This window comes from Rhinolophus ferrumequinum, chromosome 4 (genome assembly GCF_004115265.2).
Source record: "Rhinolophus ferrumequinum isolate MPI-CBG mRhiFer1 chromosome 4, mRhiFer1_v1.p, whole genome shotgun sequence".
NCBI lineage: Eukaryota > Metazoa > Chordata > Mammalia > Chiroptera > Rhinolophidae > Rhinolophus > Rhinolophus ferrumequinum.
This window is the reverse complement of record NC_046287.1, coordinates 2824714-2847636: the sequence shown is the minus strand read 5'-3', so window position 1 is coordinate 2847636 and position 22923 is coordinate 2824714. Positions and strand designations below refer to the sequence as shown.

At 39.7% G+C, this 22923-nt stretch overlaps 1 protein-coding gene across 1 annotated transcript in view; it reads left to right on the top strand.

The window, feature by feature from the left end:
• CSMD1 (CUB and Sushi multiple domains 1) overlaps window positions 1-22923 on the top strand; it is a 1609724-nt gene that overhangs the window by 361188 nt on the left and 1225613 nt on the right. The gene's annotated exons all lie outside the window — the stretch shown is intronic.

Below are 22923 nucleotides of genomic sequence, written 5' to 3'. Positions count from 1 at the left end.
TGTCCCGTGTCAGCTTTGAACGCAAGACCTCAAAGTCATCACCAAGTTCTCATGAGTTGAGGTAACTAGGGAAGAGAAAGCAGAACTGATCTGACTGCCCAGGATGTGTCAGGAGTGGCACTCTGGCCGCATTTGATGGTGTGTATCACGACCCCCATGAGTGACTCTGTTGAAAAATGGTGCACAAAAAGTTAAACTGCAAAAATGATACGTAATCCAACCCCATTTTACAGATTAGTCGTGCACATTGACTTCTGTGAGGCAGCAAAACGCAAATACATATTTGTTTGGCTTAATATTTACAATAAATAAATTTAGTGGTAAAATGCCATTGTATGCATTCCACCATTAACATTCGGTTAAACACGTTTGGTGAGAAAATGAACAAGTCTAGTTCACCAGACACTGCTGATTTTTTCTTCTCTACCTAGACAAGCAGCTATTATTTTCTCTGCCTTACAGAGAAGAGACCTAGGTGGAGACAGAGCTCAATTATTCAGGGTGTTGCTCACATCTTTTCTCACGGCCCTGGTGTGGGATGTGAAACGAGGATGGATGTGGTCTGCCCTCTGCCACCACGGGTTCCCTTGGCAGTCTCATTGGTTCTCAATATGCAGTAAATTGTTCCACAGCCATTCTGGACCATTTTCATGACCTTCAGTAGTATTTTAAACGAGTTATTGTAAACTATTTTTCTACTGAAATTTATGAAGATGGCTGAGATTCATTTTTAGAGAAAAGTGTGGCATAATGAGTTTTATTTTCCCTAGAGGAATAATAATTTTTCTGTGACTTAAAAAAAAAAAAGAAAAGAAAAAAAAAGTGTGTGCAATAAAGTGTCCCAAATTCAAAAGAATTAATAAAAGCGGTTTTATAGATAACATATGGATGCAAAATAAATGCATTAGTCTCCCCCATCCCCCTCCCTTGAGCTGAAAGTCCCTAAGTACAATAGACAATTTTAATTGCAATATATTTTAATCTATTAACTCTAAACATTTTGAAGTTCAAAAAATGTACTTGGCTCTAGAAAGGAACTAGATTTATATATTTAAAAAATGGTTTCCTTTTTTAAAGTAAGGAACTTTAAAAATGTTGCTTTATCATATTTTATGCAACACACATACTCATAAAAACATTTTAAAATAAAGTTAGTCTTTTAAATACCATTTTTCTTTTCCATACCTCTGGTTGAAATTATATGGAAAGCTAGTGGGCATTTCTATTGATTTATTGTTTTCCAGTCTCAGAGAGTTCTGTATCATTGGTGCCCTGAAGTAGAGGATTCTGGCTAAGTCTTACTCAGAAGTGTAGGTCACTGACAGAGCACAGGTTCCTGCAAAAACGCTCTCCCTAAAGGGACTTGTCTCTTGTCATTGCTCATTGAATTCTCTTAACAAAGGTCGTGTTTTATTGTGAATAATTCAAATATCCCAGACAGAAGTAACCCATTAACTTACGTCCTCAGTAACGTGCCAGTGGTTCTTCCTGGAGACCCTTTTAACTGGAAGGAGTTGGGATACAGGTGGAGAACGACCTCTGACCAGGGTGGGTTGGGGTGCAAATTCTATCTGTTGCAGAATGCCCCCTGATTTGGCTATGCCTGCAGCTCCAACACACCCGAGTTGGTTTTTGTCCAATGTCACAAATCAGAAAATCCGAGTCCCTCACTACCGGTGTTCAGTCTGTTACCAAGCCCAGCTGTGTTCCCTCCTAATGGCTTCTAGACATGTCCTTCCATGTCCTTCCATGTCCAGATGCCCATCCCCCTCAGATTTGTGAACTACATCCATCCTCATCCCCAGCCCCAATCTCTTCTCCACTGAAGTCAGATGGTCTCTTTCAAATGTAAAAGTATTTACATTCCTCACTGATGAGAGGCTGTTAAAAACATCCCATCTTTCCAAGAAAAAAGGCTTCCTTGGGATTGCACTGTCTGGCTCCTGCCAACTGTCCTTCCCTCTGCACTCATGCTTCCTTTCCTGCCCTGAGGTCTCCCAGGGCGTGGGGGCTCTTCCCCTGGGCCAGGCTCCTGCTGCACGTCCCAGGTGGTGGTGATGTTTGCTTGTTAGAATTCTCTTTCCCTGGAAAAGAGCATCCATGAACACGTAGAACCATTATCACCTCTTGCCTCTGTGCATTCTGTTTCTATTCAGGGCCATTATTACTTAGTCAAAACAGGACTTGCTGCTGCCTCAGGAGGCTTCATAAGGGCGTCCAGCCTGCTCACCACTTTGTCTCAGCAACAACGAGCACTTAATGGATTTTAAATCAACAAAAAACTTGGGAACCCCATTTTCACAGGTTTATAATGACGTATATAATACTATATGATATATACACTGTAACATTTCAGGCAAAAGCTGGACATTAATTTTTAGGTAAGGGCAAATCAATGCATACAGAGAACATATGACATGTCTTCAGTACAACTTAACTGTAACTTAAATGGTTATTTTTATAAAGCCCCCAATTAGTATTTGAAAGGGAAATTTATTCCAGGTTTTCAAATTATAGGAATAATAATATATCATAATATAGTGATGATAATATTTAATAATGAATGTTCTGTTGTTGAGGAATAATCAAGAAAGTAATTTTCAGAAGGGACTGATACAGTACTGGCAATGAGCTATGGGATGTCACAAACCTAAATGGTCGCACGCCAGGGCAGAGATGGCAAGCCAAGCAGCACTGGGCAGTCGCATCTCACCGACAGAGACGGTCCCACGCAGACAGATGGGTGGTAAGCAACAGTTAGAGGGTTTCCCACACCCTGGAGCCTCTTCTAGATGAACCAGTCATCTGATTTTGCCTGCTAGTTTTTAGCAACGTCTGCTTTATGCCGACCTGGCCCTGCAGGCTCCCAGCTCACCCCTTCAGTTCACAGGGGACATGCTCAGCGTGGGTCCAGGAGGCTTCTTGGTGCAGAAGTGAGACTGTTACGTGTGTGACTCTGACCAGTTAGGAACGTTGTCCACACTAATAGCCTAGCCATGAGGCAAAAGTGACATCACTTCCGGTTCCAAATACCCTGGGAACGAGGTCACGACAGCATCACCTCACTGATCCCTCTCTGTGGATTGGGAATGAGCTCGGTGTCTAAAGTGCTGGGTCAGAAATAATAGAATTACAATTTCTGTATGTGCTGCTCAATTCGATAGCTAAAATATTAATTGTGAAGACAATCAGAGTAGTCTTTCTCTACCTGTATTCCCTTGTCTTATTTTGGAATGGTCTGGTTTGCCTTCCAGTTTTGTTCAAAATTTATTTCCAGTTCATAAAGGCCTGTCATGTCATTAATGAAAATGGTACAAAGTGTGGCAGCTTTACACACCGTGCTGCCGACAGCTCACACATGACACCAAAAGCTTCAGAATTAATGGAATAAGGAACCAGGCTGCCCACAGAGGGTCCCGTGTCCACACTGGTTGCCCAGGTTTTCCCAGCTGAGCTCACTATGATTTCTGTCTGGCATGGCAGGAAGGGAGGAAATCTGTAGCAAGGATGCTGTCGTCATAAGCGAAGGGGACAGAGGAGCCCACAAAGAAGTAGGCAGGACCTAGAGAGTGCTGTTGTTGTCTTCTTAAAATGCGAGCTTATTACATTGTGCCTCCCATTTTGCCTTTCTGACGTGCCACCAGCAGCCTCAACAGCTGAGGTGACCAAGGTACAGAGCAAGCAGAGTGAGGACGAGAGGGGACGTGCTGCTCTTACAAGGATTGGGGACTTGCATTGAAAAACCTGTGCCCAGAGAAGCTGTCGAACAGAAGGTTACCGGGCTGGTCTCCCCTTGTGTCCAGCTCCAGTGTCATTCACATGGGCTGTCGCATTACCGTGCTGGGCGTGGATGTGAAAAGCACGTGCCTGCCCTTCTGAGAAGATTGTTCAAGCAGAGCCCGTCTAAGTGCCATGTGAAATGTTAATACTTCTGAGCCCTCTTTGTGGTCACCGAATGCGCCCGTATCATGAGGACGTCCAGCTCAGCTCAGGTCCTCACAAAACAGCTTTTTTTTTTTTCCCTATTAACATGGACTGTGACTCCCTAGAGAGTAAATTGCAGGAGAGCTGAACACTGACGCTCCTGGGGGCAGGTGGGGGGGGCGCTGACTTCACCAACCCTCTTCAGAGTCCTGAGGACCTGCAGGTGCGGTGCCTGGACCACCTCCACACCCCCAGCCCCCACCCCCACCCCCAGTGCAGAGCCGGTGGGACATGTCAGAGCAGGAAGCTCTTGGGACGAGATGTGGGACTTTCGGGCAGGGGCTCTTATTTAAGGGACATGGAAACTAAGACGAAGGGTTAGGACTCTTAGTGTTGGGAAAAGCACAATGTTTCAGTGAAGGACTTTTCCAGGTCTTTCAAGAGCAGAAGCAGAGCAGTTGACTCACTTGAAAAGGAGGTGGCACATACAGATCTGGTCAAATACAATCGTACAGTTAGTATCTCCAGATGTAAAAAGTAGTAATGTTTAAAACCCAAACAAATATTCGGTCCTCTGCCTTGTAAGAGGCAACATTTATATCAGAGGAAAAAAAATATACCACTTGGATATTTGACTCCACTACAGGGATGTCTGGGGAACAGCAATTTTAAAATGAAGCTTCTCCCAAGTCTATTACGCTGCTAAAGGATGTTACAGAGAAATGCTGAGACCCACGATGTCGTGGGTGTGGAATCAAGGCGCCTGCCAGCAGGTGAGGGGTGACATCACAGAGAGGGAGTTGGGGAGTACCCCAGGGTGACATGAGGGAGTGAGGAAGGGAGTTAGGGAACACGACCAGTGGGAAATCCACAGGGATGGTGAGAGCCCAAGCCTGTCAACACTGTGCTGGCCAGTATTCACTGTCACATTGTTTGCTTTTCTGCAAACTAAAAGTGACCATTAGGTCCCAGCCTTTCATAAACTATGAGAGGATCTAAGAAGACATGAGCAAAGCCTGTGGTCTGTGGGGGCTTGGTGCACATGACAGCTGAGGGACAGGACTCAGTAGGCTCTGAAAGCCAAGGGAACCACGGGAAGGCAAGACATTGGGTCGTACGAAGAATGCACAGACCCGAACCAGTCTGATTTTCGATGTAAAAAGACAGCCTCGCTCTGTTGTCGGATGCTCGGTGCTCTGGGTGTGCAGCTGGGGCTGGTCAGTCCCCGAGCTCCATTTGGGGAATGTCACGTCCAGAAATGCTCCACGTATACATTGCCAGGTCTGGGCCAGACCTTCTTTAGGCAATTATAACCGAATTTTAAGAACACTCTAAAGATTGAATCCTAGTGTTGACAGTTTATTTTCAAGAGCTACTTCAAAAGTCAGGATTTTGTAGACTCCAGCTATAAATTCAAATAGACTTTGTTTGGTCTGTTTCTCTTTTATGATAAAATGCTAGATATCCTCATTCAGAAACTCAAGAAACTAGCCCGGACTGAATCCTTGGTCTGCTTTTACTGTTTTGTAAAATGACACCATTGAAGTTCCTCAGGGAGAAGAGATAGTTTTCCGTTTCTGCGCCGGTTGCTGTCAATCGCTGTTGCTTGCAGGAAGCACCGTGTTGAGAAGGATGATGAAGCTGCCTCAGGCTCAGGAGAAGTTGTTGTCAAGATTGATTTTAGGTATTTGACACTGTGGATGGGGATAATGGAGAAGATGAGAGGAGAGAATACTCCATATCTGAAATCCTGGACTAGGTAATCTAGTAGAGCTCCTTTCAGTCCAAATACCTGTGGTGTGGTGCTTAAGTAAATATTACTTATTTCTTGGCCTCTGACTTACAGAAATGCCTGACAAATTGAATGTATCCTACAAAAACACTAGTCGTTTTTCATTAAAGCCTCTCTCTTCATTAGGATGTAAGTTAAGCTAATATATCAAAGAGACCTAAAAAACTACAGTGGCTTTAGTTTATTTTTCCTTCAAATTGTAGTCCGGAGGTGAGCCTTGCAAAGATGGTGGAGATGCTGAGCTCCTGGAACCAGCCAGGGACCCAGAATCCTTTAGCATTTCCTCCATTCCCCAGGGGTGTTGTACTCCAGGGCATGGCCAGACCACATCCGTAGATGTGGAAGAAAGCAATAATGAAGGCGAAGCCATTTCCTGGCAAGAGGTGACAGAAAAGCTGTAGACATTCATCCCTTTGACGTTCTACTGGTGATGCTTTACCTATGTTTGCTCACGCCTCGCAGAAGAGCAGAGCTAGAAAAATTTTCTAGCTGAGTGGCCCATTGCCCATCAAAATAGGGGTGTCCTTCTCCCAAGGAATGCTGCAGCCAGCGTTCCTCTCCACTGTCGTGTGATGTCACACAGCACACGCCTTGTGAGCTACCATTGCAAGGTGTGTTGTCCGTGTCCCAGTAGCACAGACACATCTCCTCAGCGATGTACAGCACCGACACCACCTAATGCAGAACCCGACAGATACGACTGGTCATCCACTTGGCAAGTAGGGAGTGACGAACTCACCTGCAGAGTGAACAGCTGTTGGAAGTTTGGAACCACTGGATGCCTGTTTCATAGGAGTAGCTAAAACAGCAAAGGAAGGCAGGTTGGGAAAATCTCCCCTTAATAAAGGATGGTTAGTTTGTTTCATTTAGATTAAGTCATGTGCCTCATCACGAGAGCAAAAGTTTTTTCTTCTTTTTTCTAGAATCATTTCCCCTTTCCCCTTATATTCCTCTCTCTCCCAAAGAACCTTGATGTTTGGGCTTCCATTTTATTTATGTGCTTGTTTATTTATTTGAATTCTGAAAGATGGTACTATTGATGGAATTACATTGCTACCAATAGGATATTTTTCAGATTTTCCAGCCAACTTGGTGGGTTCCCCTGGACTCATCCTGTGTGGAAAAAAATAGAGTTGGGACATGTTTATTTTCTTTATTGCAGACTTATTTCTATGAAACCACAAAATTAGGCAAGTTTTAAAACTTTTTATTGCAACTGAAAACAATAAGGAGAGGAAAAGAATAAAACTTAATCTCTTATAATCTTACTAACCTGAAAATGCCAGGTAAAATTGTGTCTTAAAGCTTCCTGCAAAATTAATTCACAGGGGTCAAATTTGGGATAAAACCCATGCCCTGGGTCACGGGATTTTTGTTGTTTTTCAAGGTGTGCAGACATACTTTCCCTTAAGTCCTGGTCACAGTTCCCTAGGAGGGATGAGGTGTATTTCCAGGGTGCCAAGATGTTGCATGATTTCAAGGGAACTAATAGGAACACACCTGGGGATGCAGCTGCTTTCAAAATGGTTCTGCAATTACACTGACAATGGGGGATCAGTTAAAATAGAGAAGTGCTTTGTAGACAGGTAGATGGAAAATCAGATACCTAATTGCAATGATTTTAAAATCATTCAGTGGGAAAAAAAGCCATTTGCATCTATTACTAATCAAATCGTCTTTAATTATATATTTAAAAAGAAAAGCTCGTGCTTTGAATTTAGTGTGAAAGGAAAGGCATTCCTGTTTTGTGTGCATTTTCAATCTGCAGGCTTATCTTCTTGCTTTATATGAATGCAATTAGATTTATTTTATATTTATATGAAAGTTGGTAATGTTAAAGCATAACAAAGTAATAGACTGGCTCTCGATGAGCAACATAAATATTCAGTGAACAACAAAAAATGAGTGAGCTTGTTTCTTATGGTAATATTATTAAAATAAAAATGAGACATTTGCAGGAGTAAATAGAAAAGTGTGTCTCAATGGTTTTCATATAAGGAATTATTCATTTTTACACGCAGCATAATGTATTTTTATTAAATATCAGTTTTGGATAGGGTTATGTTAGGCGCAGCGTAGGCTCTCGTAGGAGTCTAGAATCCTAGAAATTCAGTGCTTTCCAATACACCATCTCCAAAGCAAATACACCAAGAATAGTTGCAATTCTTCCTTTTACTGCACCTTTTATTTAATGAATGGCAGGGGTTGGCTGTGATCCACAGTGTTTTAAACAGGGAGCAGTGGATTGCTTGGGAGTGTATGGCCTACATTTGCTCAATATTCGTACTTACTCTTCCTTTGTTTTCCAGACCTAAAACAACATCCCCCCCCCACCGTCTGTATTTTTTCATGACCTAATTGTTATCTCAGATTTCTGCCAGGATACCCAGTCCAATTCCCCATGCAACAACAGCACAACACAAGTGTTTCTGTTTTTCTTCTGCCATATTAGCTCTTTATTTTCTAGAAGATTAAATTTTTGATGCTTCAACTGCTTACTTTCAAAATCACTTTTATCTGAATCACCTGCTTAGAGCGTCCAGTCTAGATAAGATACTTATTTTTTTTTCCATTTCTTAAGCTCAGTCATTTATTTTACGAACACACGTTGAGCAAAATATGTCTAAGTGTTTTTCCTTAACCCTGGAGAAACAGTAATCAATGAAACCGGCATCATTTGAGAGGTCGCAGACTAGTCAAGGGTCTAAAAGCTGTTTCATACAACTAGGGCAGGAGGGTGTACAGAGCCCGGCTGGAAAACAAGGACAAAGTTGTGGGCTAGTACACACGATGAAGTTACTTTCTTTTTTCCCCTCTTTTTTTTCAATGTTCTGCTGAGAAACTGTATTTTATCCTAAAAGTCATTTACAAATATACAGCAGGAGAGTGATATTTTTAGGTATTGGTTTTGGGAGGTCCAGGGCTGTGGCAATATAGGAGATGGGTTGGAGAAAGCCAGCTCATGAGCATTTGTAGTGAGTATGTGAACAGTGACAGTGGCCTGGACTCCGGGGGCGGCCATGGGGGTGGATCTTGCTGGTGAAGTGGATGGATTGCGGTAGAGACAGCAGGGAATAGCGGCTTTCATGGTGTCATTTTAAAACTGGCGAAGAGAGGTTCACAGGTTCAGTGTTAGGTGACTATATAATGCCCAGACGGAAAGCCCCAAAGGAAATTGGATATGAGTCTGGAACTCAAGCAAAATGTCTCACGTAAAGTATAGATAAGGGGGCAGTGCAGGCCCATGGACACCTCCTTCCTGTGTGTGGATGAGGTCATCATGGCGATGCAGACCACACAGGAGACAATGGCCTTGGGGACTGACGGGCACTCACTGAGTTTCGCTTCCAGAAAGTCTTGAATGAGCTTCGAGAATATCAGTAGAAAATGAGATGTGGGAACCGGATTCCAGTGAACCAAAGGATAGGAGAGTGGGAAGCAGGGAGACCTCCTTAGGCTCACCTTTCAACAGAAGGAGGCAGGTGAGGTGGCTGTCAGAAGGGGCTGCAGGCTACCCGGCAGACATCGTCTTTTTGAGTAGGTATGAATGTGAATATAAGTGATGGAGAAAAGAGAGGGAGACATATATATTAAAAAAAAGAAAGAAAGAGAGAGAGAGAGAGAGAGAGAGAGAGAGAGAGAGAGAGAGAAAGAGAGAAAGAGAGAAAGAGAGAAAGAGAGAAAGAGAGAAAGAGAGAAAGAGAGAAAGAGAGAAAGAGAGAAAGAGAGAAAGAGAGAAAGAGAGAAAGAGAGAAAGAGAGAAAGAGAGAAAGAAAGAAAGTGGAGGGGATATCTGATGCAATGTGTGGTCCAGACAGTGAGGAGATCTTTTACACCTGGGAGGAAGAACACAGCTGCCCAGAAACTGGTTTGAACATGGTGCATGGGTCCAGGGATAGATATATTTTACAGAGAAAGACCATAAAGTTGAGGAATTTCCTAGCTGGTGACCTTGATTTTATTTTAATGGAGAAAATAGAAAGTGTATCTCATGACACACGTGGGAACTCTGCAGGTGCATGGACCACACACCCACTTGTCTGTACCCAGAAACTCTGTTACTGGCATCACTCTGACCCAAAGAGCCTTTATCTCTGTGTTCAATTTTTATATATGTTGGTTGTTTCCTATGTTCATAAGGTCTACCACCTACCTATTCATATTGAAAAAAATATCTCAGAATATAGGTACTGAGTACCCTCTCTCCATCTTCTAAGCTCTTCTAATATTGAGTGCTCTGGTTAATCGGTGCATAAATTTAAATTGCGGTGACTGAAAAGTCTATATTTGGGGTAGAATGAAATGATGGAAAATGCATATCTTTTAAGTGCTCTCTTGGTGTAAGAAACTGTTGAATCAGAATGCAACAGGTATTTAATTTTATGTTGACGACAGCACTGTGAAATAACTAGATTTCCTCTCATTCGATACCTGATCAAACTCAAAGTCAGTTGTGCCGTGTTCGCTCATAACAACGTAATTTTGTTCATGTATTACACATACGTACAATCAGAGTTTAGCTGCATTCACATGTAGGTTTATTGACTACACATTGGGTAAAAGGCTTTACACATATGCTTATAATTAATGAATGGCAGATTACAAATTTAAACGTTCAGTTTTTTTCTGAATTTAAATATAAGCGGAAAGTTAAAGAGCAATCTGATATTTCTGATTCCTTGCTACTTACTTAATGTCTTTTTAAATTATTCATTTCAGGCGAACAGAACAACATAATGATTAGGCATTTACACCCCTCCCAGACTGAGTCCCCCCACCAAGTGTGCTGCCCCTGTGACATCATTCGGGGCTGTTACAATACCAGTGACTGTATTCCCTATGCTGTACTTTACATCCCTCTGACTATTTATTATTTTAATTATATTTAGCATTCAATATTATTTTCTGTTACTTTCAGGTGTACCGCCCAGTGGTTAGGCATTTGTATTATCTATGGAGTGATCCTCTGGTTAGTCTAGTACCCATCTGACACGAGGCATAGTTTTTCCCGTATTATGGACTATATTCCCCATACTGTATTTCACATCCCCATGGTTATTTTGTGACTACCAATTTGAATTTCTTGAATTTCATTTCCCTACTTTGGGAAGCAATGGAACATTAATGTATTGCGGGCTCAAGTTTGGAGTCTAATTAATGTAAGCAGCAGCTCATGTACTTCCCTTAAAAATACATTTACTCCAAGACTGTACCATAAACTGGTACCCAAGAATAAAGGGACACTTTAGACATTCTTGTCTAAAGTTAGACATAGAGTATATGACCACATCTTGCCAAGTGTAATTACGGTATATTCTATTATTCCTAGATGGAGATTTGTATTTGTTTATTTCAAAGATGGACATATGTGGGGTTTTTGTTTTCTTTGTGTTTTTTTCCTCTTATTCACTGAAACCTTTAAGTTAATTTGAAACATCATCAGTTGATCACAATAGATAATATATATTAGCAAAACCTGACGACAATTTTGATGCCAAATTGCAAGGAAAATAGTGGGTTTCAAATTGCAGGGATATTATGATTACAACTACAGGGAGGCAGGTACACTGGTAAAACATTAGATAAATATACAAACATGCTATATTTGTGTTAGAATTGAAGAAAAAGGCATTAATTTGTCTTTTCTTAATTTGCTAATATTTAGTACTATGATCATGTTACATTTCTTAAGTATTTCTAATAGGAATAATTGGTTGCTTATTTCTCGTAGGTCCCAGTTGTCTTCTGTCATGTAAAATACTGTTGTTATATTACGACTTTTACTTATCCCCATCATCTTGTCTTTGAGCAGAGTGAAAAAGTTGCATTGAAAAAGAGCATCAATGATACATATAAAATATTGGACAAAAATGACACCGTCCTTTTATACTTTAGTTTAGAATATACCATTCTTACACTTTCTTCAAGAATTGAATGTCAGGAAGAGAGTTTTGAAAAATTAATTTGGCAATCTATTCAACTTCTCTTCTTCTTTTATTCTGTCTTATTAAAACCGTGGGGCATTTTCTATCTCATGGTTGCCCAAAGTGTGAGATTTCCTTAACAGTAATTCTTCTGGAAGGATAAAAAACTGAGAAAATTTAAAGTGCAAAAATGGTTATTCTCTTTTGGAGAATGACAATTTATATTATATTAATGGCTCTACTTGACGTGGTTTAACTTAATATTTCCCTAAACAAGTGTTTGTATTTGAATTTCTTTTCTGAGAATCATGTGATGGTATATTTTTATTCAGAAACGCAGTTGGAGAAAGACCTGAAAGCTAAATGTTGTCAGGATGTGGGTTCTGAATAGCATTTCTTTGCCCAAACTAGTAAGTTCATTATCTGGGAGAGAGCATTTGTTTGAGTTGGTGAGACACTGGAGAGGGCCCCACTGCCTGAACTGGCGTCACTCTCTGGGACGCCACTTGTTCCATGTGGCAATACAGCGAGGTCCTTAGTGGCTGTCCTGATACAACCAGTCAGCCCCAGGCTTGCCAACATTAATGCTGAAACGTAGAATGAGTGTGACTACAAGGAAAGCATTTTATATCTGAATTGTATATTGCTAGCTATGCAGTTTTACCAGGACTTACTGAGAATTATGCTGATATTTGTCAACCCAGTTGATAAGAAAATGATTTCTTATAATATGTGGCACATTGGCCCCAATAATGCCCACGTGGCAGTGCAGGTGTAACACACACGAGAAATAAATAAACACTTGATCCTGCATTACGGACCAGACAATAGCAAAAGCAGGACCACATGTCGCCATCATAACACCTGCATACAGGGGTTATGATTGGCATCCATCACTCCGGATTACAAATCTGAGAATGAGATTATCTGATGTCCTAAAGCACACCAGTTAGTGGCACAGTGGGGACCTGACCTCAGCGTCCCTAGAGAAGTAGTCGGAAATGCTTTTTCATTTCATGAAATTGAGCCCAGGCACCAACGTTGGCTCGTTTCGATGGTTGAAAATCAATTCACGTAAGTCTCAACTCTCCAGATAGTAATATTGTTTTAGTAACACAAAAGCGTTCTTAGTGTTTGTAATAGTCTAGTTTATAGAAAGTGTTATGTGATCTGAAGCATTGAAAGATTTTTCGCTTTCCATGCGTCAGATTCCCCAAGACCTCTCCTATGTGACTCATATAAATGCAGGAACTGCATCTGTTTATTTTCTTTAATTTTTATTAATTTTTTTGGGGTGACATTGGTTAGTAAAATTATGTTTCAAGTGTACAATTCTGTAACACATCATCTATACATCACATTATTGGCTCACCTCCCAGAGTCAGTTCCCCTTCCATGACCATATATTTGACCCCCTTTACCCTCTTTTACAAACCCCCCACCCCCTTACCCTCTGGTCACCACTAAACCATTGTCTGTGTCTATGAGTTTTTGTTTGTTTGTCTTGTTCATTCGTTGCTTTCAGTTTTATATCTCACATATGAATGAAATCATATGGTTCTTGATTATTTCTGTCTATTACGCTTAACATGATAATCTCAAGCTCCAAGTGTCCTTCAATAGATGATTGGCTAAAGATGTGCTATACGTACACAGTGCAATATTACTCGGCCATAAGAAAAGATGAAATAGTGCCATTGCCACAACGTGCATGGACATGTTTATTTTAGACCAGAGCCTTGTAATAGTGATGGCAGAAGACACAGCAGTTAAGAGCCAGACCACCTGTGTCGCTGCATTTTGAGCAAGTGCTTACCTCTATCTGCCTCAGTTTTATCATCTGTAAGTGGGAACAACCATAATACCTGCTTGACTGGGCTGGGGGATTAGATTAAGTAAGGAAAATGGACAGCACTAATCATGTTTCCCTGAAAATAAGACCAGGTCTTATATTAATTTTTGCTCCAAAAGATGCATTAGGGTGTATTTTCAAGGGATGTCTTGTTTTTTCGTGTACAACAATCTGCATTTATTCAAATACAGTCATGTCATCTTCTTCTGGAACATCGTCATAATGTACTAAATGCGTCCATCTGGCTGATGATCTTAACTGGGGCTTATTTTCGGGGTACGTCTTATTTTTGGGGATACAGGATAGCAGCACGTGACAGAAGCTTGATGAATGTCAGTGATTGAAGTGAACTCAAAGCTATACAGGAACCTTTTCTGATCTTCCAATACCTTTATTTGCCTCCTTTCTTGGCACTCTTAAAGTACCATTTTCACCTTGATTATAGCATTTATTATCTTTAATTAAAACCTTTTGTGTCTATTTCTGCCTCATCCCATTAGGTTTGGGTAGTGAATTTGTGTGGTAAATTTGGAGAATTTGGTGGTTCAGGTATTGCATCTTACTCTGTATCATCAGAACCTACCATATTGTCTTACATGGAAAAGTTTAAAACAAATTACTTCCCTTTTTTCTTTTTTTGTTTAAAATTTATTGGGGCAACAATGATTAGTAAAATTACATAGGTTTCAAGTGTACAATTCTGTAATGCATCATCTATATATCACATGGTGAGTTCACCACCCACAGTCAGTTCTCCTTCCAGAAGAGGGTAAAGGGGGTCCAAAATATGGTGATGGATAGGAGAACAATTACTTCTTTTTAAACTCTTGATCACTGAATTGATTTTGGTGTCTCACTTCCCATCCCAACCACTTACAGTGTTTGTATATTCATATAACTCATATGTCTATATGGTATAAAGATGATGATAATTGAAATGCATACGAGAAGTTTTTAGGTATATTTCCATCCTCTTAGATTCTAATATATTTGAAAGGAAAATTGGTTTACCTGTCTTTTCTACAGAATGACACATATAATAATGCAGTGCCTTATTTTTATTTATTTATTACTTATTTTTTGTCTTTGTTCAGTGTCAGCGTTGCATTTGAAAAAAAAAACTGATACTGAGACTAAGAAGAGCATGGATGAAAAAATCCCTTTCTATTTTTCAGGAGAGTACTGATAGGCTTTGCCACCTGGCAGGTGAAGAGGGTTATATATTTTGCAGAAATTTTGGAACCATTGATCTATCAAACCATTGATGATGGTACTGAACAATATTTGGATAAATGCCATCTGGTAAAACATGCAATCCAGACAAATTGTACTGTTTTAAAGAATTGCTCCCAAAATTTGAATGAATACTTATTGTTTCTTATTGGGATAAGAGATGTAGAGTGTATTAGCATATTAGGGCTGCCATATCAAAGTACCTCAGAACGGGTGACTTAAAAATTAGAAATTTACTTTCTCATAGTTATGGAGGCTAGAAGTCTAAAATCAAGGTGGCGGCAGGTTTGGTTTCTCCCGAAGCCGCCGTCTTGGGCTTAGAGACAGACACCATCTTGCTGTGTCCTCATGTGGTATTTTCTCTGTGCCAGTGCTTCCCTGCTCTCTCTTCATTTGTCCGACAACACCGGTCAGATTGAATCAGGGCCTCCTTATGGGCCTCATTTTAACTTAATAACTCCTTCAAAGGCCACATGTCCAAATAGAGTCACATCTGAGGTCCTGGTAGTTAAGGCTTCACCATATGAATTCAGCTCATAATAGAGTTTTATATATGAAACTTTTAGTGTCATATTACTTTTTGCCATAAGAGAAAATAGTACTTTATAGAAGAAGCTTGGCAATTCAGGGGTTTAGGTAGTTGTACAGGTTTTTAAAGCATATAATCATTTATATACAAATTGTTGGTTGAGGGACTGCATTTCAGTGGCTGACGAGAGTGTAAAGAGATAAGGAGCAGGTCCTCACACCCAACAGTCTTGCTCCAGCAAGTAGGCGCTGATCTACGGATAATGTACATAATTGTACAAGGTGTGTGTCCCCTGTGGGGCTTAGCACCTGACATTTCAAGTCACAGGATAGAGCTCTTTCTTCCAGTTGGGGATGGTGACTTTACAGAAAGTGTACTATTTGATTTGGGTCTTAATGAACAGTATGCTCTTAATTAAAAATAAATAAATAAATAAAAATAAAAGATAGAATAGGAGCAGGAAACCCAGGATAATAAATACCAGTATAATATTTGCAAAGAATAGGAAATGTGTAATATAATTTGGTCTGACAGAGTTCGTGAAGAAATATAACTGAAAATTCCAATTGACCCACATTGTAGATGACTTGGATTTTCAGGGGAAGGAGTCGGAATGGTACCTGGTAGACAGTATGTCATTATTGAAGATTGACAGCCATAAAATTGACGTGGCTCAACAGAGTTTAGAAACTTGGACATAGAATAGATTAGCAATGAGCCCCAAATGCAGGGAGAGAGAGCTGTTGGGTTACCTACATACTTCTTTCTGTATTAATTAAAGGGTCACCAGTGCTAGTGACCAAGTACAAGAGAGCATGAGATACAAGTTGGCACTGTGTCCATAGTGTCTATGGATGGAGTCTGCTCAATGGATTTGGAGGGTGAGAGAAAGAAAGAAGCCAAAGAGATGCTGACTTGGCAAATGGGAATAGTTCTGAGTGTTGAGAAAGAGCCCACTGTGTCTGCAGGTGACACCTGAGTGGGGGTAGCAGTCGGGATGGGGGAAGAGATGGGAAAAAACACTGAGGGTTCAGCACCCCTGGCCTCTCTGTAGCCCATATCCTGAGACAGAAGACCCAGCAAAGAGAGTGTGAAAAAATATTTTACGCATGCTTTTAGAATCACAGCCACTTCAATTTTGATAAGTATAACCCTAAACCTCTATGGGAAAGGCACCAGATTGCAAGCACCCAAAATATTATAGATTAAACAACTAAAGATAAACCTTGTTTCCCCTAATAGGTTAATAATTCAGGGAAAGAATGAGCTTACGTTTCCCTGTAACTGTCTTAATAAGTAAGAGCCTCGATATATTCATCATCTATATTTACAATTCTTATTTGTCAACTCACATTTTCTAAAGTATCTTTTAACACAATAAGCCAGGATAATGTTAGGGAAATGTTCAATGTTTGCTAAATATCCTAACTCACTCTGCAAGGCTAATAAAATTGAGATTTTATTGAAAGAAAAGTTGGAAGAAGGTTATTTGCTTATATTTTCATGCAATTTTGAAGGTGAGGTTTTGGCAGCTGATTAAAATGTAATCCATCATGAACGGGATGATTTTTTCTGTGGCATACTCCAAAAATATTACTGCTGATCCATAGGCTTAGTGAAGGAGATTTGGAAGTCCATTTAGTCTAAAAATATCTCAAGATATGTTTTAACCCCACATATGCACATCACCTTCTGGAAATATCACATGTGAAACCTTAATGCAATATTTAATATCTGGTGAGTTATGCCCCCACAAACCCCGAGTACAGAAATACTGCAGAATCATTCAAATTGCATGCTAATGCACAGAAATCTAAGTTTAGCTTCTTTCAAAGAACACTCTTAAGCTAAAGGTCATCATATAACATTTCTTAAAGGAAAAAAACGAAAACAAATATTTCTCTGGCACCTGCGATATCTGAGAAGGAAACAACTTCCTTTATTTATTCTAGCTGACTTTGGAACCGAGGCCAGAATTAGCACTTTTTCTTTTCTGAACAAGTAAAGCTTTCTACATTTAATATATGGATTTTTAGATCCACACATTGTTCAAAAATACAGGGGAACCCTGGTAACTGGGAGGTGTGCCTTTGAAAATCCTCTCTACACTCCACCTAACTCAGAAACCTGAAGCAATTCGCCTCTTTGAGCCGCTCTTTCCTTAACTTTAAAATGGGACGAGACTACACTACTAAACTACTAGGAAGGAGAACTGATTGGATGCATGGTAAGAGTCCAACCCAGGACGGCCATCAGGTCATGCTTCCCATTGCTTTGACTTCATGTTAGACCTGCAGAGAGAATCTGACATCTGGGCGTTGTAATAAGTGTAATATTATAGTAGCAGGATCAGAAATTGAACTCCGAACAAGAGGGACCAAAGAAATATAAGGTCCTGAGGTAATAGAGAGTAAATAAAAGATTTTTTTTTTTTTTTTAATGGAGCCATCTCTAATTGAAGGTGACACCAGAGCCATTAGCTACCTGTGTCAAATGGCCACATACTAGGCTCTTGGTCATTTTGTTGAAGATTGATACATAACAACAACAACAACAAACTAACTTTTGTCAGCATTATTGGGAAGGAGAGGCAACGGACAGCTATATTTATACTCAGTAATAGGATTCAAATGAGAAAGCATGGCTGCGGAGCGTGGTGTCTGGTTGTGAGAACAGCTGTTCAAAGCCTGTTGGTCTGGAAAGACGAGTTAGTGAACTTTTCCTCACAAAGAGTAACTAATGAGAAAACAAGCAATCTAAATCCTCCATGATCTGTCAGTGCAACGCAGAAGCTCTGCTCCGCGGGAATCCTATACAACTGTGTTGGGTGGATACAGCCTTGAAAGTAAGTAATCTGTGGCCCACTGGCCCACAGATTCACTCCCCGGTACCTCTCCTTTCCATTTTCCCATGGCTTTGCTTAAGGATCAATACGTTTGTCTGAAATAATCTGACTGAATCCTCAAGCAAGAATGCAAGCAATGCAAATCAATACCTCACTTGAGATGCTCATTGAATAATATAGCATGATGGTCTAAGAAAAGCGGAGACCAGAAAATCATCAGCAGAATCCAAAAACTGACTTTTTGTCAAAGTAAATGAAAGCTATTCTGAGATGACATACAATGATTCTGGAAAGTACAAATATTAGCCACACACTAAAGAATAATATTAGTGATAGCAATAACAATTATAGCATAACACAAAAATAGAAAAAAACTATAACCAATATTACATCATCCTCTAGAAATAGGACAGAGTATAATCATTAAAAGCATTCTCTCTGTTAAACATCTATTAAACCACATCAACAACAGCGTTTGTAAAGGTATAAGCAAGGTACTGTATAGGATACTTTAATTTTTAAAATAAGTGTTGCATCCATGCTAAGTTGCTTCTAAATCAAAGAGTTTTCAATAAATTATATTTCCTTTGATGCTTAAATAATGAAGTTTCATTTTTGAAAAGTACAGTAGGATCCCAAGTATAATAAAATCATACTTATGAATAAGTGGACATGTAAAATAAGTCACATTTCTTTATTTTCATTGAAATTTCTTTGCCACGTCTGGTTTAAATAACCCACTATTGGTATTTAAAATAAGACCTTATTAAAATATGTGTGATATATGAAGGTAAATGCAAATTAAAATTGACGTGTCGTCTTTTACTTACCTGATGGGCAAAAAGATAAAGTTTGACAACATACTCTATTGGTGAGATTCTAGAAAAACTAGCTACTTCAAACATTGTTGTTGAGAATGATAAATGCTACACCCCCATGAAAGGAAATTTGGCAATGTCTATTAAAATTATGTATTCATTATGCCCTGACATAGCAAACTTTTAGTAATTGATTCCAAAATTTATACTAGTGAAAGTAAAAGTGATACATCCTTCAGGCTTTTCATCCCAGCACTATTTATAATAGCAAACAAACAAATAGGAAACAGCAAATGAAGAACATGAACGTATTCTAAATATCCCTCTGTACAGCCAGTAACCTATATAGTACATCCACAAGGACGTACAGTAAAAAGGGCTACTTTTCACAGTAAAATAACTTTTTTTTTTTATGACTTCATTGTGAGTGTACTCTAGTTCATTAAAGGACTACTGTTTACATGATGCTGCTGTAAAAATAAAAGTGAAATCCCTCTGTATTCCAGATCGTAATATGTAAGATTTATTGTTAAGTTAAAAAGACAAGATGGCAACATTGTATATGGGATGAAAGCATACAACTGTGAAGGGTGAGGGGATATCTATATTTATTTCTACAGTCAGTTCAGTTTAAAATTGAACGGATGAATAAAAACAGCAACAACAAAAATAAATTTTACATGCAGGGAATGGGAAGAGCTGGAGCTATAAACAGGGATGAAAGCTAGATTTAATAGACCATGCTTTGTGGATTTGATGAAGAATCTTGTGAATTATTTTACATAATCATAAAATATGAGATAAGTCAAAATAAACCACAAAAGTATCCCAAAACGTTACAGGCCAAATCACACAAACAAACCCAGTTATTTGTTGAGTCAGCGGCCTGATCTTACAGATAGGAATTGTGTCAAGTGAGTTGTAAATATAGCAATTAGATTTGCTGCCTTAATAGGTCATGTCCCCTCCCGAAAACAAGGGCTTAAAAAAATTCAACTCTTTTAAAAATATTGTTAATTTTTGCATTGGTATGCTGAGACTCTTGCTTATTTAAAGATAAAACAAATAATTACATTAACATGGTTAAAATCCACGTTTCTCAATTCTTACTATAAGCAAGAGAGAGGGAAAGGGAGAGAATGAATTATAAAGTTAAAGAAGTAAAACTTGGTAATCCGAAATTGGAATTGGAAATGTATGTAAGAACTCATGATGCATTTCCTTCAAAAAATAATGTATTTTTATTAAATTTATTGGGGTGACAATGGTTAGTAAAATTATATAAGTTTCAAGTGTGCAATTCTGTAATACATCATCTGCATCTCACATTGTGCGTTCACCACCCAGAGTCAGTTCTCCGTCCATCACCATATATTTGACCCCCTTTACCCTTTTCTACCACCCTCCTCCCCCCTTACCCTCTGGTAACAGCTAAACTGTTCTCTGTGTCTGTGAGTTTTTGTTTCTTTGTCTCATTTGTTTCTTGCTTTCAGTTTTATATCCCACAGAGGAGTGAGGTTGTGTGGTTCTTGTCCGTCTGACTTACTTTGCTTATAGCTCCATGGAAAAGACCTGGAAACATTAATCCATAGCAGTGAGCAGTGCTCCCCCCTGAACATTCTGTCTAAATACCTCATTCTACATAAAGCGATCAGGGCTCCTCGGAAAATGGCTGAATCCAGGCCTTTGGCAAAAACTGTCCAGGACTGCCCAGGATCTGCTGACACCTCACACACCACAAGGACGTGGGTGATGCTGCACTGGCTCACCTACACAGAACTTGCAGAGCCTCTGTGACTCCCAAATAAAACCGTCTGAACCTCGGAGGAATGACAGTGACAATGGGTTGAAACACATCTAACACGTCGAAATCATTAAGCTCATAATGATAGGAAAACAACACAAACTAACAAGCAAATAAACCAATGAATTATATTGGTCATCCTGGAAAGGTCCTGGGAACTAATTCGTTACAATAAAAGCAGCAGTGAATAAATGAAAATAAATGCTGCTTTCTATGTGCATACAATTTTTTAGGATAACCAGAGAAATGACTTTTTCCCTGATGATTTTTGGTGGGTCTGTGCAGTACATCTAATTTGAGTTAAAAGCCGTGAATTTTAGGGGTTTTGGAGAATTACCTTTGCCCGTTTTGTGATTGATTTTAAGTATAAATACATACAGGCATAGAAAGCATTAATGCAAACTTAATTTTTCAGCAAATAAGGATATAGCAATCACACTTCATGAAAATTATGAGAAACCTGTTAAAAATAAAATGTAGTTATTTAAAAAAGTGGTGTCACGAACTTTTTAAAATGTATCTTACATAGATTTGACTGCATCATGTACTTTAAAAAGTTGTCCTATATGGAAAAATGTATTTTTTAAGTTGCATTTTCCATCCCAGTCCTGTATGGAAGCAAACAAAGAAATAATTGGTCAATATGTTGCCAAGAGAATAAATGCTGGTATTCAGAAACAAGTTTCAACTTATAAACCATTCATGCAAAGACAGACTTAAAAAAAAAAAAGTGATTGGTTCAAAGTAAGCCAGAGGGTGGGAAAGAGAGGAAACCCGAAGAATCAGGATGACCGTCTTAACTTACCTGTCCTGGGAGAGGAGCTGTAGAAGCTACTTCCTTCTGAGGCCCGAGGTGTGACCAGTCACTTGTGTTTACTGGTGAATCCCTGCTCTTTCTGTTATTTCTGCTGAAAAGTTCCCACAAATGCCATTAAGATGGTTTAATGATAGATTAAGCTTATTAGATAGATTTTATTGTCTCTCTAATTCTCTATGGAATCACGTTTTATATAAATGCTTGAAATTTAAATATCTATAAAGTGGGAGATTGGCCCATTCATTTTTGTGTTTCATGCATTCCAACGGCACATCTGTCCTCTAGACGTGCATAATTTAACAATGTTAAACATATTTAACAATAAAATCTGGAAAAGTCACCACATACTTTTGTGCAGCCCAAGTATAACGCTGTTGCTAATTCCATCGTCTTTCAGCTTTTCATCTGTGAACATTTTGTAAAACATTTAGAGGACTTTTATTTTTTGAGCCTGCAGTGCACTCACTGTGACTTCATTTTCGCTTCTGCCAGATAATCACCTATCTCCAGTGTCCTTCCTTCCCCTTTTTGAGATTTACTACTCATTTTAGGTAAATTGAGGGAAAAATCCCAAAAATATTGTCTGCACGAAAGATCTCTAGCTGTGTACTTGAGGAATGGGAATATTGGAGTCCGCCATGGCATCTGCCCCTCAGGGCTCCTGCGGACATCACTGAGCTCCTTAGATGTTTAAAAAGGAGAAGGGAGTGAGGTACTGATTCATGCTACAACATGATAAACCTGGGAAGTGTTAGGCTAAGTGAAAGAAGCCAGGCACAAAATGCCACTTACGGTATGATTCTGCTGAGAAGGTATGTCCAGAACTGGCAAAGCCATAGAGAAACAAAGTAGATTAGTGGTCGCCAGGGCCTGGGGTGAGGAGGGAATGGAGAGTGACCGCTAATGGATAGAATGTCTTTTTGGGGTGATGGGCATTTCTGAAAAGAGATTGTGAAAATGGCTGTAAAATTGTGTATATATGAGTGTTAAGAAGTAGTCTTCTGAGGGAGGATTTTATGGCTAGGAATTATATCTCAATAAAACAGTTATAAGTGTCTAACAGGAGCGCTAACCCTGACAGACCAGGTACTTGACACGGAGCGATGGTCAGGCCACTGGTGCCAGGAGGCGGCAGGAGCCCAGGGAACCCAGAAGTACCACCGGAAATTCTATGAAAGCCACTGAATCCTGAAAGCCAGTGGTGGCAGACAAAGCCTATTGCGTTACAAGCATGAGACTGGCCAGGTCTAGAGGAGTGGTTCTGTGCCTCCAGGGGAAGAGCACCTTGTAGGTTTGTTTGGCATCTCATGGGTCGTTTACAGATATTTTTCATGGTTAAAATAATGGAACTAGCAGGTGGAGCGCATGGGATCTTGAGGGCAGTG